Here is a 13995-nt window from a genome sequence, read left to right as displayed (position 1 = left end):
TGAGTATTGGGCAGGAAAGAGGGGCATCCCCTGAATGTTTCAACAAGAATTATTCACACAAAACACTGTCCAGCTGCTCTAACATAGGCACATGTAGAATGTGGCTTCCTTCAACAGCTTTATTCGATTCAGAACTAGCGAAAAACTTCATCAGTTGTTCTTTTTGACTCCTGATATCGTATATCGGGGCAGCTCGGTAGCACAATGGTTAGCACCGCTGCCTCACAACTCCAGGGAGCTGGGTTTGAAACCCAGCTTGGGTGACTGTCTATGTAGAGTTTGCACGTTCTCTCTGTGTCTGCGTGGGTTTCCTCTGGGTGCCCCGGTTTCCCCCCACCATCCAAAGATGTGCAGGTTAGGTTGATTGGCCATGCTAAATTGCCCCTTAGTGTCCAGGGATGCATAGATTAGAGGGATTAGCGGGCTAAGTATCTGGGGTTACAAGGATAGGGCCTTGGTGGGATTGTTATCGGTGCAGACTCACTGGGCCTAATGGCCTCCTTCTGCACTGAAGGAGGGATTCTATGATTCAATGATAGTGGATGAGTCAACATTATATTCATCCTTCAAAATGTTTCGATTCTCGTCATTTTCAGTATGTCTACAGATGCAAATTTTCTGCCTTAGTGCCAATGCAACTCAGTTAGACTTCTCACCTCAGCTTTTCCTTGGTTTATTGGACATCTTAATTGCAGGATGGGGCTTATAATTCAAACAATAACAAAAGTAGAAATTACAGAACCAGTGCCTTCGCTGGAAACTTGGCGAGCCATTCCAAGGTGATTTTGATTTGATTTGAGTTGACTTAATTTGATTTATTATTGCCACATGCACTGGTATACAGTGAAAAGTATTGTTTCTTGCATGCTATACAGACAAAGCATACAGTTCATAGAGTACATGGGGAGAAGGAAAGAAGACAGTGCAGAATATAGTGTTACAGTCATAGCTAGAGTGTAGAGAAAGATCAGCTTTATATAATGTAGATCCATTCAAAAGTCTGATGGCAGCACTTGGGAAATCTTTGGGTTCTGGCCAACTTTGTCGTCGCTTCCAGCTTGATTTCTTTCCGGGCAACATCAGAAATTCTGGTTGGTAGAGAATTCCAGTTGGTAGACTGTAGAATAATGCAAAGTTTACTGCATTATTAAGAGTTAATCTCTGATATAGTCACCCAAACTTTCCTTTACACATGCACCAAAACAAAATCAGCTTAATGCCAATTTCTGGTATACAAAATTCAATAAATTTGGACTTTTTTATCCCACGCGTAAATTTCCACCAAACCTCGGCCACTAGATAACTGCAAAAGTCCAACTCAGATTAACTTTCTGTATTTGCATTACTCCAGGCCATAAAATTGGGTGCACCAATTTGCGATGCTTTTTGTTCTAAGGTTTCATTTATTTCTTCTTGCTGAGATGGACAATATTTTCTTTGTACCTTTGACCGCTGGCATCAGAAGGATTTGCACCAAAATTGAAAAACATCCACAATAGCTTTTCCTTAAACCTGTTGATCCTAACATGATTAAATAACAGCTTGATGCTCAAACAGAGACTCACAGAATGAAGATACAGTAAATTTCCTTTGCTCAGGCCACAATTATTTCTGCTGATTCCTGCTTGTTGTACATCAGTATTTTCATGTTTCCAGTATTGGCAGCAGAATTGTTAATGTTCAATTTTGCAACAAATTTGCAATTAAGACTTTTGTAATTTTAAAGACAGGATCATGTGTCTGAAAAATAGGATTTCGCACATTTTGGGACATAGGAGAAAGTTACCCTTCACAATAACATCAGGTAAACCAATGACGCATTTTAAAAAGACTGACATTATAATGGTGTCTGATTGTAGACAAATCATTGAGGACAATAGGTCCTCCATGTTCTCTGGAGGCTGGTTATAAATACTGCTGCTTTGAATTAATTTTCTGATGTTTAACTTATTATCATCTAAATCATTATCATTCTGTTGGCCTCACTCTCATGTTATATTAAAGACTGACTTCATAAAGATAAAAGGTTTGTAATTAATATTAATTAAAGTTAAACAAGGTGTCGAGGAGAAAATTAATCCAGCCTACTTCTTGCATTCATCATAATTGGGGAAAATGTCTGAGCTTTCTGCTTTCCTGAACATGCTGACTCTTGCTGGCATGATTCCACGGGTGCAGGCCTCTTGTTTTGCATGGATATCATGGGTGCTGGCCACCATCTAGTGCTTTGTCTTGTATGGATACCATGGGTGTAGACCACAACTTGTGCCTTGTCTTGTGTGGGTATCATGGGAGTTGGCCACCATCTAGTGCCTTGTCCTATATGGGTACAATGGGTGTTGCCATCTACTGCCTTCCCTTGAGTTTTACTGTGTTCGCAACTGGCATCCTACAAACTTTGACTTTTCAGCAAGGGACACTGGGCAGTGATAAAGGATCGTGAATGGTTCTTTTTTTTTTGAACCATGAGTCCAACTGTAGCTCCGCTACTGGCCGTCAATTATCCCTCCCTATCCTTTTAAACTTCTCTACAACCAGTGAGTTCTCTTCTCCCAACTTGCTGGTACTCGCAGCTCTGACAAAGGGTCATCCAGACTCGAAATGTTGGCTCTATTCTTTCTCCACAGATGCTGCCAGACCGGCTGAGATTTTTCAGCATTTTGTGTGTGTGTGTGTGTGTTGTGTGCTGGTAATACTGCCCTTTTGTGGCTCCACTCCTGCGTATTTCAATATACTGGGCACACCTCCAGCAAAGACTTTTCCTCCAGTTTTCCTGCCCTAGAATATAACAAGGATCTTGTTATTTTTTTATCTTTCATTTCTATCTTTGTTTCCCTCTTTTGTGTTTCTCTGATCAAATTCCCACCCCCCCCGCCACTTGAGTTTTAACTCTCCCCCACTGTACTAGCGAATACTCTGGGAGGATGTTGGTCCCAGTCCTGCTGGGGTACAACCTGTCCAGCTTGTACAGGTCCCATCCTCTCCAGAATCAATCGCAATGTCTTAGTAATCTAAATCCCTCCCTCCTACAACTCCTTTCTTGCCACACATTAATCTTGTCTATTCTCCTATTCTTCATCTTGCTAAGATTAATATTTCTCAGGTCCTGTCCTTTAATTTATTTCCTAGCTCCCTATATTCTGCTTGCAGCTTCTCATCCCTCTTTTTCCTTATGTTGTTGGTACTGATATGGCCCAGGACCATTGGCTATTCACCTTTTCCCCGTCCTGCAGCTGCTTAGTGACTCGCCTTTAGAGAAAATGCAGGGATTCTTTATTAAGATGGAAAGTGAGGTATTCCAATCCAAAACGATTGGGTGGCACAATGTGCGGTATGGTGGCACAGTGCCCGGGACCCGAGTTCGATTCACATCTTGGGTCACTGTGCGGAGTCTGTCTGTGTGGGTTTACTCTGGGTGCTCTGGTTTCCTGAAAGATGTGCTGGTTAGGTGTATTGGCCATGCTAAATTCTCCCTCAGTGTTCCGCACAGGCACTGGAGTGTGGCGACTAAGGGATTTTCACAGTAACTTCATTGCAGTGTTAATGTAAGCCTACTTGTGACTAATAAATAAACATTAAAATGAGCGTCTTAAATCTAAATAAAGGAAATTATGAAGGTATAAGGGGTGAGTAGGCTGCAATGGATTGGGGAGCTTTATTAAAAGGGATGAGGGTGGATAGGCAATGGCAAATATTTAAGGAATGAACACATGCATTGCAATAGTTATACATTCCTTTCTGGCACAGAAACACAACAGGAAAAGTGACTCAACCTTGGCTAACAAAAGAAATTATGGATAGTATTCGATCCAAAGAGGAATCAGATAAAGTTGTTAGAAAAAGTAACAAGCTTGAAGATTGGGAACAAATCAGCAAAGGTGAACCAAGAGATTGATTAATAGGGAAAGAAAATAGAGAATTAAAGTACACTTGCAAGGAACATAAGCACGGGACTGTAAAAACTTCTATCGGTGTGTAAAAAGAGAAAAGATTAGTGAAGACAAATGTAGGTCCCTTACAGTTTGAAACAGGAGAATTTATAACAGAGAACAGTGAATTGACAGAGCATTTAAACAATTACTTTAGTTTTGTCTTCACGGAAGAAGATACAAATAACTTTCCAGAAATGCAAGGGAACCAAGTGCATAGTGAGAAGGAGGAATTGAAGGAAATTAGAATAAATACAAAATAGTGCTGCTGAAATTAATGGACCAAAAAAAATAAATCCCCAGGGTCTGATAATCTACATCCCAGGAGTTGGCCATCGGAATAGTGGATGCATTGATTCTCATCTTCTAAAATTCTATAGATTCTAGAACAATCCTGGCAGATTGGAGGGTGACAAATGTAAAAAAGAAGGGAGGAAGAAAAAAAGGAATTACAGACTGGTAACTGATAACTGATAACTAACATCACGAGTAAGGAAGATGTTAGAGTCGATTATAAATGATGTTAAAACAGGACACTTAGAAAATATCAACAGGATTAGAAAAAGTCATTTATGAAAGGGAAATCATGTTTGACAAACCTCCTGGAACTTTTTGAGGATGTAACGAGCAGAATAGATATGGGAAAACCAGTGGATGTGGTGTATTTGGATTTTCAGAAAGCTTTTGATAAAGTCCCACAAATGAGGCTAGTGTACAAAATTAAGGCACATGGACTGGGGTATTATATAGACATGGGTTGAGAATTGGTTAGCGACAGGAAACATAGAGTAGGAATAAATGGGTCTTTTTTCAAGTGGCAGTTGGTGAATAGTGGGGTTCTGTAGAGATCAGTGCTTAGGCTCTGATTTATTCACACTATACATCAATGATTTGAATGAGGAAACAAATATAATATTTCCAAATTTGCAGATGACACAACACTAGATGGGAATGTGAGTAGTGAGGAGGATGTTAAGAGGCTTCAAGGCATTTTAGACAATTTGAGGGAGTGGACAAAAGTATGACAGATGTAGTAACGTGGTGGGAAAAACAGAATGGCAGAATATTATATAAATGGTGATAGATTGGGAAATGATGACCTATAAAGGGGCCTGCTGTCCTTGAACACCAGTCACTGAAGCAAACATAAAGGTGCAGCAAGCAGTTAGGAAGGCAAATGGTATATTGGCTTTCATTGCAAGAGGACTTGAGTACAGGAGCAAGAATGTATTACTGCAGCTGTATAGGGCCTTAGTGAGACCACACCTAGAGCATTGTGTGCAGTTTTGGTTTACCTAAGAAAGAATATACTTGCCATGGAGGGAGTGCAGCGAAGGTTCACCAGACTGATACCTGGGCAGGCAGGATTGTTGTATGTGGAGAGATCGGGACAACTAGGCCTGTATTCACTGGAGTTTAGCAGAATGAGAGGGGATCTCATTGAAAAGTATAACATTCTGTTAGGGATGGACAGACTGGATGCAGATGCAGAGATATTGTTTCCTCTGGAGGGGTCTAGAACAAGGCATCACGGTCTCAGGATACAGGTAGACTATTTAGGACTGAGATGATGAGAAATTTCTTCACTCAGAGAATGGTGGACTTGTGGAATTCTGTATCACAGAAGGCTGTGGAGGACGAGTCACTGAATATGCTTAAGAAGAAAATGGATAGATTTCTAGACAATCGAGGTATCAAGTGGCATGGGGAGTATGGTATTGAGATAATCATATTGAATGGTGGAGCAGACCCAAGGGGCTGAATGACCTACTCATACTCCTATTTTCCATGTTACTATATTGTCTCCCCTCTACTCCATTGACATATGACCCTCAGGTCATTAATTGCACCAATGCTAACAATAGCCAGAATTCTCCCACCTTGCCCGCAGCTGGAATTCTCCAGTCCTGCTGCAATGAATGGAGATTTGGCTGAGCATCCTTAAAAGGCATCCTCAAAAATTGTAAACTCCGGAAATGCAGGAATCAGGTCCCGGCCATCATTTTTAAAGGGCTCCCAAATCATCCCAATGAAAATCCAACTCACATGCTGCAATTTTACCACCTCGCCCACCCGAGGCTCGTAAGATCCCGCCCGAGGCCAACAGAGAATGCCGTTCTGCGAGCAGTATGGCGGTAAAATTCCAGCCACAATGTTCAAATTCCATACAACTGACATACATTTCTCATTTTTTATTTATTTCCAAATCCAACTTTACCACTGGTTTCTAATTCCTAAGAGAATTCCTGACCCAAACTTTGAAATCTTGGCAAAGGACTTTGACTTACCAGAGCCTGAATCTGAGGAGACGTCTTCTCCAACAAAAATGGATTTTGCCCTGGACTTTCAATTAAATTTTCCACTTCTTTGGGCATGTCTGTCTGACTCTGACTGGAATCTGGAGGATTGGGGAGTGGGGATGGAAGCTTCTTCTCGGTACTTGTGAGAAACAGAAGCTTCGCAACAGATAATGCTGAAGTTCCCTTAGGTGTAACGTGCATGTCAAGAGAAGACTTTTACCTAGATAAGAATGCTGGTTGTTAGGAAACCTACACATCCATCGTGGGAAACTTTTGAATTGAAGGTCATGACTTGCAAAGATAATTACTTGCATTCCTGAGGGGTGTGGCCACAGTCACCTACAGCAGAGATGGAATGATGGCACATGGCTAGAAGAATGGGAGTTGAGTACATGTAGCCGTTTTTAAAAATTCATTCGTGGTCATGGGCGTCACTGGCTGGCCCGCATTTATTGCCCACCCCTAGTTGCCTGAAGTCAGTTGAGAGTCAACCACATTGCTGTGGTTCTGGAGTCACATGTAGGCCTGAACAGGTAAGGATGGCAGATTTCCTTCCCTAAAAGATATTAGTGAACCAGATGGGCTTTTCCAACAATTGACAACGGTTTCATGGTCATCAGTAGATTCTTAGTTCCAGATAGCAGCTGTTTAGTGCACAGATAAAGTTTTCAACTCTTGAGTGTCAGAATTCTTGGGAAGTTCACCTAGAAATTTGGAACTGATTACTCTGCACTTGTACTATTTGCATGTAATTTTCTTCCTTATCATTTCATGTATACTGCAGACAGGAGTTGAGTCAATATATACAAAAACTTGTTGAATAAGCCACTCGTGCCTGAGTTATGTAGAAATTATTGGTGATGGATGAACAAGCCTTTTTGTGACAGTAACTAGGGTGGTCTTTAATTGATTCATCTCTCTCCAACACTTATTTCACCACCACATTCATCTCTGTGCTGTCATATTGCCAGTCTAGCATTGTGATGAATGAACCAGAAATTCATACAGGTGAACATTAAGAAAATTGAAGGTGTTGTTTTGCCGCTTACCAATAGTTCCTTACCCTCACCATTGGCTGCAACTTCTTTCCGGCTGTTCACTCAATTTGGTGTTCCATTGATCCAGAGTTGCTTGAACAGAAAAGATGAATGTATCTATATCCTGCAGCAATCCTCTCTTCTTCCCCATTTCCTCCCACCCCATCGGAACTCTCCCCTCTTTACTTTGTGAATCCTCTGTCTCCAAACTGGAGAGTCACCTGCGGTGGAAGGAGAGGGGGACAGAAATCTAATTAGTCCAAACAGAGATCAGAATTCATAGGTGCAGGGAACTCTGGAGAAGCCCAACTGGGATGGGCTTCGCTATGAAAGTTATTTGGGAAATGTTGTGTATTCACATTGTTCCTTGTTGGAACAATGGCACTTTAAGGGACCGAACAGATGACATCCTAATGACATCATTGGCCATTTTTATGGGCAAACGGACAGTCTACCCTAACAGCCTGTAGAGCAAACACCTTTCCAATAAAGCTCTTGTTTGTTTGTGCCTTCGTGGTCTGCAAGCCTATCCTTCAAAAATGCCACCTCTGAATTCTTCTATGCTCAGTGTCCTCACTCTTTGACTACACTCTACTGGACAATTTATTAATACAAATATTCTCAGTGTTGAGAGGAAAAGTTAGACTCAAAATCTATAAACCACACTTAAGGCCCAATATATAGCCTCAGTTTTAATGGATTTTTTTAACAGGTCAGTGATTAAAATAACAACAGAGTGCGTAACAGCATGTTTCCAATACTTGCAGCCAATGGATATTTTAGCTACAGATTTATTAGAGGCTACACCTGGTGCTGCTATGTGACGGATGAGGCATTGTCATGCGCCCTTGTGAATATGCCTGTCCAGCAGAGTGGGGTGCAAGAAATGTTGTTGATTGTTCCAGAGGTTTGGAGAGATAAAAGGCTGGATTTGATTTCACTGCTCTTCTGCTGTGTTTGAACGTCTCCCTACTTTGAAGCCAAGTCGTAGATTCAGCGTGCACTGGGCCTAGCTGCCACCTACCTCCTTCTGGGCCTGCTGCATAATGGCCCTGGGAATAATGCTGCAGCTTCTTTCTTCCTCCAGGGGAGGAATTAGAAAACAGGTTATCCCTGCCACTCATTTCCAGCGCCACAAATATTTCCACTGTTCCTGAGTTGAAAATTGCAGTATGGAGTGCAGACTTGCTTTTGTTGCTGCTCTGAATAGGCCTCAAGTGGCTTCTGCAAAAGGTGCACATACTGTAGGTCAGGTGCCCAATTCTCAATGCGATTGGGAATAAATACAAGTGAGGGCCTCAGAGCATTGGGCTGCCTGCTTGACCCATTCATCACCTGATCAACTCATGCCTCAGCTTAAAATTGGGACTTTTGTCATTTTCATCATGTTAATAAGATGTTTATTAGCCCCTTGAAATTATTAATCTTGTGATAGTAAGACATTCAGATTTTAATCCGGTTTTGCTGTTGGTCATTTTGGCTTTGACAACACCTGTTGTGAAATATTTGCAATGCTGTCTTGTAGCAATAACTGAAAGAGCACAGACATAGGTAACTTGTCCATTCACATTAGTACACTGTGCAAGCTGTCAGCTTTACCAAAAGCAGTATTCTTTAGACCATGCCAAGGTAAACAGAGCCTACCAGAGGCTGCTAAGATAGATCAGTATTACCATAATTCTGTCAAAGTACGCAGTGCACAGCATTGACAGGGTTTTGGCAAGGTACAGAAATGAAGCAAGTTGTGATAGGGTTCAAGTAGGCTTTGACATAGTTGACTAAAGTATCCTCCTCCCACACCTCTGTCATCCAGCATGGTGGGACTAGAATTGCCTGGTTCCAATTGTATTTCTCCACTCTAACCAGAGAATCACATATGACTGTATGGAGTTTCCACTTTTCCCTGTGTCTGCATGGGTTTCCTCCAGGTGTTCTGGTTTCCTCCCACACTCCAAAGGTTAGGTTGATTGACCATGTTAAGTTGCCCCTCAGTGTCTGGGCGATTAGTAAGGTAAATATGTGGGGTTACGGGGATAGGACCTGGGTTGGATTGTTGTCGGTGCCAGCTTGATGGGCCGAATGGCTTCCTTCTGCCCTGTGGGTGTTCTATCATTCTATAATTTCTCTCTTCCCAATCATGCACAATTAACATTGGTATCCCCCAAGCATCTATCCTTAGTCCTGTCTTATTTCTGATCTGTATCTTACCCCTCAATGACTATTTCAGGAAACACAATGTCACTTTACATGTGTAACAACACAATGGCACCCAGTTCTCCCTCACTACTACCTCTCTCAACCTCTCCATTGTCTCTGATTTGTCACATTGCATGTCTGACATCTTGGATGATCATAAATTTCTCTGATCTAAATATTGGGTGGATTGAATCTATTATCTTCAATCACTGCCACAAACTCTGTTCCCTAGCCAACAATTCCATCCCTCTCCCTGGTAACCATGAGATGAAACCTGACTATTAACAACTTTAATGTCATGCTTGATTCTGAGATGAGCTTCATTGCCAATACTTACACCTCTATAATGCCATTTGTCTTCCCCTCTGCCTCAGCTCATCTATTGCTGAAACCCTCACTCATTCCTTTGCTACCTCTGGCCTTGACTATTCCAATTTACACCTGGCCATCTTCCCATCTTCCACACTCTATAGCCTGAACTTCATCCAAAACTCTGCTAGCTATTTCATGGTTAACATCAGGTCCCATTTAATCATCACCCTGTGCTCCCTGGTGTACATTTGGGTGGCATGGTGGCACAATGCCACCCAGCTACAACTCTCACCAACCTTTACAGATGCACCATAAAAAGCATTCTTTCTGGTTGTATCAGAGCTTGCTAGGGCTCCTGCTCTGCCCAAGACCGCAAGAAACTACAAAAGGTTGTGAATATAGCCCAATCCATCACACAAACCAGCCTCCCATCCATTGACTCTGTCTGTACTTCCCTTTGCCTCAGCAAAGCAGCCAGCATAATTATGGATCCCACGCACCCTGGACATTCTCTCTTCCACCTTTTTCCGTCGGGAAAAAGATACAAAAGTCCGAGGTCACGTATCAACCGACTCAAGAACAGCTTCTTCCCTGCTGCCTTCAGACATTTGAATGGGACTATCTTGCATTAAGTTGACCTTTCTCTACACCTCAGCTATGACTGTAACACTACATTCTGCACTCCCTCATTTCCTTCTCTATGAACGGTATGCTGTATAGCGTGCAGGAAACAATACTTTTCACTGTATGCTAATACATGTGACAATAATAAATCAAATCAAATCAGTGGTTAGCATTGCTGCCTCACAGTTCCAGGGACCCGGGTTCGATCCCTGGTTTAGGTCACTGTCTGTGCGGAGTCTGCACATTCTCCCCATGTCTGCGTGGGTTTCCTCCAGGTGCATCGGTTTCCTCCTTGCTGGTTAGGTGCATTGGCCATGCTAAATTCTCCCTTAGCGTACCCGAACAAGCGCCAGATTGTGGCGACTAGGAGATTTTTCACAGTAACTTCATTGCAGTGTTAATGTAATCCTATTTGTGACACTAATAAATAAACTTTTTAAAACATTCACTTCTTGGTGAGCAGCACCTCCTTTTAAAATTCTCATCCTTGTTTTCAAATCTGTCCATGTTCTCAATCCTCTTTGTCATTGTAACCTCCTCCCGCCCTACAGTCCTCCAAAATATCTGCACTCCTCCAATTCTGGCACTTTACATATTCCCACTTTTCATTGACCCATCATTTAAAAAATGTAGGGGTTAGGTGGATTGGCCATGCTAAATTGCCCCTTAGTGTCAGGGGAACTAGCTATGCGGCTATGGGGATAGGGCCTGGGTAGGTTTGTGGTTGGTGCAGACCACATGGGCCTCCTTCTGCACTGTATGTTTCTATGATTCTCTGATTGCTGGTTGGGTTTTCAGCTACTGAGACCCTAAGCTCTGGAATTCTCCACCTATACTTTTCCATCTCTCTCTCTTTCTCCTTTAAAACACTTATTAAAACCTACCTCTTTGTCTAAGCTGTTGGTTATCTACTCTAACATTCCCTTATGTAGCTCAGTTTCAAATTTTGTCCATAACTATGAAATGCATTGAGACATCTGGGGGGAATTTTCTCATCCTGCCCGCCATGGGTGGAGGGGCAGATCATGCAAAGGTCCACTGAACTCGGGCCGGCTTTTCCAGTTTTGAGGTGAGCGTGGCTGAAAAACCTGCCCCTTACATGTTGAAGCTGCTCCTTCTGCATGTATATACACTTATATGCAGGATGTTGTTATTCTGTGGGATAGGTTGGGAACAGCGAAGCTTGAGTTACAGGAAGAATCGGATCATCAGAGCCGCTGTCATTCAGATGCAAAGTTAAACTGAGGACCAACTTGCTGGTTTGGAAGAGAATGTAAGGAATTGTCCCTATTCCCTAGCCAACAATGTCGAAACAGATTGTTGTGCATTGGAGATGTGATACACAAGACAGGTTTTGGTTAAAACTGAACGGAGCTTTATCTATGGTGTGATCTCTGCCAAGGCTGCTTCTTCTCTCTGTTTCCCATGCTAGGTCTATTACATCATTTCCGGTCCATACATTAGTACAGCAGAGCCCCAGTGAGCCAATAGGAATAAAGACAAATGCAAAACACAGATTAACTGGTTATTAATCTTATCCATTGTTTTAGGAACATTGCTGGCCGAGAACGGTTGTAGTGTTTAATAAAAGACAATGGGCCCGATTTTAGCAAAATTTCACACCCGTTTTGGTAAAGTTGGGCGTGGGGCCTAAAACGCGGTCCAGACCCCACCCAAGGCCAATCACACCTTTACCAATGGCTGATCCGGCGCGTGCCCGAATTGGCCAGCGGGCCGATTTAAATGCATTTGCATGCATTTAAATCAGCATAATGAAGCCCGCACCCAACTTACCCAAGGATTCTCACATTACGAGGCTCCGATCCGATTGGCGCCCGCGTATTTACCGTGTTGCTGAATTCAAGTCTGATAGGGCTGCAACTCAGCAACTGAACCGCCGAATCGCCCCCGACCACCCTTTGTGGACCACCCCTGCGAACCACCCCGGCAGCCACCCCACCCCCCCTCTCCTCAGGGAAGAGACGTCACATCCCCCCACAACCCCCCCCCCCCACCCCCCAGGGAAGAGATGTCAGATCCCCCCCCCTACCCTCCCCCCTCTCAGGGAAAATATGTCACATCCACCCCCCCCCCCCAGGGAAGAGACGTCACATCCACCTACTCCCCCCCCCCTCAGGGAAGAGACGTCACATCCCCCTACTCCCCCCCCCCCCCTCAGGGAAGAGATGTCAGATCCCCCCCCCTCCCCCCCTCTCAGGGAAGAGACGTCACATCCCCCCCCCCCCCAACCCGGAAGAGACATCACATCACCCCCCCCCCAGGGAAGAGACGTCAGATCCCCCCCCCCCCCAAGGGAAGAGATGTCAGATACCCCCCCCCCCCCCCACCGCCCCCGCCCCACCGCCCCCGCCTCCCCTCAGGGAAGAGACGTCACATCCCTCCCTCTCAGGGAAGAGAAGTCACATCCCACCCGCCCCCCCCAACCCCCACCAGGGAAAGTCAAAGGCAGCGCAGACAGCAGTGCTGTCAGCGCTGCCTTTGACTTTTGCGCTCGGGCGCGCTGACAGATGCAAATGCACTAGGCCCCGCCCACTGGACCCATGCCGAAAAAAGGCATATGGGGGCGCTGGAGCACGGCTGCTGGGCGCAGGTCTGATTTACGACCGCACCCGGCCCTTAAAGCCGATTTGGTAAAATCGGCCCCAATGAGTAATAAGCCACTGCACTTGGCATGGTGGCACAGTGGTTAGCACTGCTGCCTCACTCTGACAGGGACTCAGATTCGATTCCCGTCTTGGGTCACTGTCTGCACGGAGTTTGCACATCCTCCCCGTGTCTGTGTGGGCTTCCTCCGATTTCCTCCCACAGTCCAAAAGAACGTGCTGGTTAGGTGCATTGGCCATGCTAAATTCTCCCTCAGTGTACCCAAACAGGCGCTGGAGTGTGGCAACTAGGGGATTTTTCACAGTAACTTCATTGCAGTGTTAATGTAAGCCTACTTCTAACACGAATAAATAAACTTTTAAAATCAGGTGCTGCAGCATTATATAAAGCGAGCATTGCAATAAGGATACATAAATAGAGTCAGTTTGTTGCATTCTTGTGATTTAATGTTAAATATGTCACTTGGATTCAGCATCAAAGACTACTTTCATGAGTGATGTGTTCTTTATGAACTAAAGTGTGTCTTTATTTTGCCACTGCATAATTGGAGTGAGATGCAGGGATGAAACAGAGATGCCTTGTCACTCTATTTTACTGCGATACATCATGCATCGCTACATGGCCTCTTTTATCTTTGAAGCTGATTTGATATCATCACAAGCTTCAGACTATAAACCAAAAAGACAAATTTATTGAACATCAAACAGCATTCAATGTGAGCAGTTTATTTACGGTGCTTATGATGATTATCGTTTACCTCAAGATGTTAAAAAGCAGCAACAACACTTGGCCACATACAATTGATCCTTGAAACATGATTACTTTCTTCTTACCCAGTTAAACCGCAGAGCACTGACTAGCCCAATCTTCCTGTTGGCTTCAGATTCCTGATCTGAGCATTAGGAGCCTGGACTGCCACAATTGAAGGCACCAAACCCCAGAACGATATGTCATAACGACTCCAAAAATCAT

At 43.7% G+C, this 13995-nt stretch overlaps 1 long non-coding RNA gene across 1 annotated transcript; it reads right to left on the bottom strand.

Moving 5' to 3' along the window:
• Positions 1 to 262: 262 nt before the first annotated feature.
• On the bottom strand, positions 263 to 12311 carry LOC144499171 (uncharacterized). The gene is made up of 3 exons (XR_013498789.1): positions 12193 to 12311; positions 7279 to 7487; positions 263 to 1117 (listed from the first exon to the last, which is right to left on the bottom strand). It is a non-coding gene; the product is annotated as an uncharacterized LOC144499171 (long non-coding RNA).
• Between the last annotated feature and the right edge of the window lie 1684 nt (positions 12312 to 13995).

The sequence above is a fragment of the Mustelus asterias genome, chromosome 9, assembly GCF_964213995.1.
Source record: "Mustelus asterias chromosome 9, sMusAst1.hap1.1, whole genome shotgun sequence".
Taxonomy (NCBI): Eukaryota; Metazoa; Chordata; class Chondrichthyes; order Carcharhiniformes; family Triakidae; genus Mustelus; species Mustelus asterias.
This window is presented reverse-complemented; position numbering and strand designations above follow the sequence as displayed.